General features: G+C 46.2%; 1 protein-coding gene across 1 annotated transcript in view; it reads right to left on the bottom strand.

Annotated features, from left to right (window-relative positions):
• Nucleotides 1-4651, bottom strand: part of Casr (calcium sensing receptor) — a 77390-nt gene extending 72739 nt beyond the window's left edge. The window contains exon 1 of the mRNA XM_028752291.1: nt 4318-4651. The gene's annotated coding sequence lies outside the window, so the exon portion shown is untranslated. The remainder of the gene's footprint in view (nt 1-4317) is intronic.
• Between the last annotated feature and the right edge of the window lie 257 nt (nt 4652-4908).

Here is a 4908-nt window from a genome sequence, read left to right as displayed (position 1 = left end):
CTATCTATCTATCTATCTATCTATCTATCTATCTATCTATCTATCTAATCATCTGTCTGTCTGTCTGTCTATCTACCTATCTATCTAATCTACCTATATCTATCTACACCTATCTACCTATCTACCTATCTACCTATCTACCTACCTATCTATCTATCTATCTATCTATCTATCTATCTATCTATCTAATCATCTGTCTGTCTGTCTGTCTATCTCTCATCTTTCACTGAAGCCCAGATTGGCTTCTGACAAGTGACAATTCTTTTGTTGCAGCTTCCCAAGTGCTGGGATTGCAGATGAGAGCACCACACTCAGCTACTCACTGGTTTAAACAAACTCATGTCAATAACTCAGCCAGTGCTTGCCAGATTGTGGAGTCACTTAAGAAAAAAGGGGGCTGGGTGCTGTGGTGTACACCTTTAATCCCAGCACTTAGGAAGCAGAGGTAGGCACAGCTCTATGAGTCTGAGGCCAGCCTGGTCTGCACACACAGCAAGTTCCAGGATAATCAGGGCTGTGTAGAGAGACCCTGTCTCATTAAAATAAAAAATTAATTAATTAAAAATAAGAAAAGAAGACAAAAGGGAGAAGAAAAGTCAGTCAGACTGGTGTGTGAGTGTGAGAACAGCCCAGGCATGGTTGAGGGCCATGTGTGTTTCGTGACAATGAGCAGTAGGTGACTCAAATGTTCACTTTCCTGAGCTAAAGCCAGGGGTCGGGGAGGGGAGGAGATTATATTTATTAGGGATCAGAAGGTCTTCTTGATCTTATTTTATTTAAGATTCACTTTCATCTTATGTATATGTATGATGCCTGTGTGCGTATCATGTGTATGTCTGGTGCCTCAGGGGCCAGGAAAGAGCACTGGGTGCCATGGAAGTGGAGTTACAGGCAGTTGTGAGCCTCCGTATGGGTGTTAGGGATGGAATTCTGGTCCTCTGCAAGAGCAACAAGTGCTCTTAACTACCGAGCCATCTCTCCAGCCCCTCAATATGTTGGCACAGACATTGCCAGGTCCCCTGAGTTAGAAAGGCAGCTTCTTAGGGGTCAGTCAAGGAATTCTCTGATATAAGCACTGCCCAGATTCCTGACTTCCAGTCCTTTCTGATGTCTACATTCCCTTTGTTTAAGGCAAGATCACTTGGATGGCAGAGCAGGGTGGGAGTTATCCTCTCTCCACCCTCTCTTCTTCAGCTTCCACGTGCCATGAGTCACTGAGTACCGAGCCTAAGTCTGCATGGAAGAAGCATTTGCCTATTTATCTTTCAATGCTACTGTCACAACCCCCATAGTTTGGGATACAGTCATTATAATCAGACTGGCTTTGATATCTTTAAATAAAATTATCTAAATCCCTATGTAAGCACCCCTTTGTTCTTTGTACCTCATTTAGAACCACTTACAAATCATAGAATTTGACACGCTGTTGCAGACCTCAGGCTTTGTAAACAATGGTTTTGTTTTCCTGTAGGACTCTCACCTCTCTAACACTTTCTTCTCTTTCTTTGACTGGTAGCCTACCTCATCCTTCAAGATTCAACTCAAGTGGTGCCTCTTTATGAACTGAACCTTCTTCCTTGGTTGGCAGAACTGATCATAATCACTCTCTTCCCTTGTGCCTCCACCTGGCAAAGACTCTGTGTTTTCTGTCCCTTAGAGGAGGGGTGGACTTCTTACATGCTGGGACTGTGGCTTTCTAATCCATCTTACCCACAGTGGTTAGCATAGTTCTGTGCACTTAGAAAGTTTACTGAAGACAATGTTCAATGAATGAAAGTTAGTGTTTGATGAACACGAAGCACATTGCTTTCCAGAGTATCTGTGCTATGACCTTACACTGTGAGATTTTTATTCATTTACAGCACCACTGCAATTGTTAATATATTACAATATATTTGTCTTCACTAAAAATCTGATGATGAAAATTTATCGTAACTAAAACACTAAATCTTTAAATACCCCACTCTTCTGAAAAATACAAGCTGGGGTTGTGGCTCAGGGCAGAGTTGGAGCTTTGAGTGTACAAGGCTAGGAATTAGTTTCCAGGGTGTGTGTGTGTGTGTGTGTGTGTGTGTGTGTGTGTGTGTGTAGAGGAGATACATCCTTCCAATGAGAGCAATAACTAGGGATAGAGGGATATTTGCAAGTCCACCTGCCACAGCTATGTTTACCTGGGATGCTATTCAGTGATAACACCAAACTCTCACCACAGAAGCAGTGTAAGCATCATCTCCGTACTTACCTTCTCAACGAGAAAGGGGATGATTCACACTTATACGGCGGTGTACATTTTATGGTACACAATAAAATGAAATCATAGGAATTAAGTTAATCTGAACATTTAATTTAAAAGCAAGAATTATAGCAATGGAAAATCATGGCCAACAGACAACACATCCAGCCCATGAGGACAAGACACTCTTTCCTGTCATACCGGCAACACCAGCAGCACGTGGGCACACGTCAAGTGACAAATGCTCCACAACAGACAGTCTGTTTGGTGACCAGCAGCCAAATAGTATTCCTAACTGAATCAGTCTGACTTCTCAAAAATCAAGTTTCTTCAACATCCTGATCACCCTAGAACCTGAGTAGTGGTGACCCTTGTTTGAGAAAGCCTTCCCAGGTCTCACAGTCCCATTTATGTATACCCGCAGAGGACTTTGTGTCTTTCCCTCAGAGGGTTTATTTTAGCTTGCAATTACATAGTCAATAATCATTTTACTGACAGCTGCCCTCCCCCAAGCATCTGAAACGCCAGGAGGGCAGGGCCTTGTCTGGTCCTATTTACCATCTTGCTCCCCGGAAGTGTGTGGCTAGGCTCTACAAACACGTTAAGTGAATACTTATGTTTTTCACATGTTTATCCACCTGTGTTTCTGTTTATAAGTCATGCACTACACCTCATCAGCCTTGCATTTGCACCCTGCCCATTGTACTCTCTGGTTACAACATCATCCTTAGGTCTGTAGAAGAGAGAGCAGAGAGCAGCTGAACTTTGAGGAATCCAGTTCAAGATGGCGGTGCATGAAGAAAAAAATGAAGAAAACAAGAAATGCTGGTGTAGATTGAGATTACTTTAAACAGTTTACACAGCTTTTAAAGAACCTCTCAAATCAGTGAAAGATAAGACCAATTGCAATGTCTTAGCCTACTAAAATGGTTTGATTTGTTGATCCTGGAAAAGAGTTGGTGACGTGAGTTGTCAGCATGAAGACTACATGTGCATTGTTCCCTTAGCAAAACTCCTCAGGGTCAGCTCCTGCGTGACAGGGACTGGCCCGGGATTCCTCTGGTCTGAAGCTCCCTCACTGTATCCTGATCTCCTTGATTTCTTCCTTTGTGCCTTCTCTTTCCCCTGTCTATCACAAAACCTTGCTCTTGCCTAGTCACAGGGCCAATTTAAAGCTCACTTTTCGAGGTCCTCTAGGGGGAATGAATTCTGAGCCACAGAGAGTTTGGGGAGACACCTCTCTTTAGCCTCCTTGAACAGTGCAGTGCACCTCTTTACCGCACGGAGAAATCCCTGGGTGGGAACTTGTCAGGGGCCCTTCCCCAACATGCCTCTTTCCCAGTCTCTGGAAGACAGGGAAATCAGTCTTCCCCTGAGCTGGCTCCCTTTGCCTCAGTATTCTGAGGAAGAATACTAGAGATGGAAGGGGGTGGAGAATGGGGAAACTGAGGGAGGTGGGTCGATATCCTGCTTCTCTGCTATGTTCCTTGAGCAGGAAGGACGGAGATTAAAGAATCAGGATGAAACAGAGCAAGCACAGTGAGCAAACTCGTGTTAGAAAGGAAACTGGTCTCTAGACATGCATTGGTGTTATTATTTCCTAGTTTAAAGTGCATATTATCAATTGAAAACTATAATATCAAAGCAATAGCTCCATCAATGTACTCTCTCTCTTTTTTTTACCTGCAAGGAATATGGAGCGTGGTAACCAGACACCCTAATTTGGTGCCACTGAAGTAAGCACCTTGGTAGGGCAGTTGGTAGGCAGCTGATATAAAACACACACACACACACACACACACACATACACACACACACTCCAGAAAGCTACCTCTCTCCTTTACACTGGGAAAAGTTCTTCTCTTTGACCGTCACAGGGATAAATGAAACGGAGGAACAAGACACACCCCACAATCTTGTTTTAGTGTGAACTCTATTCATCCTTTTAGGCATACGATCCCGCAGTCCCTGAAGCCCAGCATTCAGGGCTCCCAGGTCTGAGCTGCTACTGCTCGCTGCCCCCAGACCTCGCCAAAGCCCTCTGTGTTCTTTGTGCCCGCCCTTCTGGGGTCCCAAAGTCCTACCTGGAGTCCTTGTTCTGGCTCCTTCCACAGGAACACCTGCTGGCCCTGTCTCCCCAGGACCAGCTGGATGCTGAGCTCAGGACTTCGTACCAGCTCGCCCGGCTTGCTTGCGACTTGCCACGTCAAGTTAAATTGTTTGAGTGGCTACCATCTGAAGTTCCCTGCTCGCCTTGGGTCAAGCCACTGCTTCCCAGCAGACCCTCTGCCCGCCACCGTGGCCCGGCCGGGGGCCCCGCCCCTTGCCTGCTCCCGCCTGCGTGCCTCCTGGGGTCTCCGGCTCCCAAATCCCTTCAAATACACTTATGTCCGTGCCCTAGCGCGCCTGGAGCCTCCCAGGCTCCCTCGATCTCTCAGGTCAGCGTTTGAGCAGCGCGCTCCGGAGCTGGGCGCTGCAGGCGCAACGTCCCTCCCCCTAGGCCACCCGACGGGTTTGGTACCTGGAAGTCTGAGGTCCAACGCTGGAGGTCTCCTGTCTGCGATGAGGCTCTAGCCATTCCCAGGCTTCTGCTCCTGCTTCTGCTGTTGATCGGGAAGACACCCCCCAACACACACACACACACACACACACACACACACACACACACACACACA

The sequence above is a fragment of the Grammomys surdaster genome, unplaced genomic scaffold, assembly GCF_004785775.1.
Source record: "Grammomys surdaster isolate TR1022 unplaced genomic scaffold, NIH_TR_1.0 125889, whole genome shotgun sequence".
Lineage (NCBI taxonomy): Eukaryota > Metazoa > Chordata > Mammalia > Rodentia > Muridae > Grammomys > Grammomys surdaster.
Note: the sequence above shows the minus strand (reverse complement) of the source record. Positions and strands in the feature narration are given on the sequence as shown.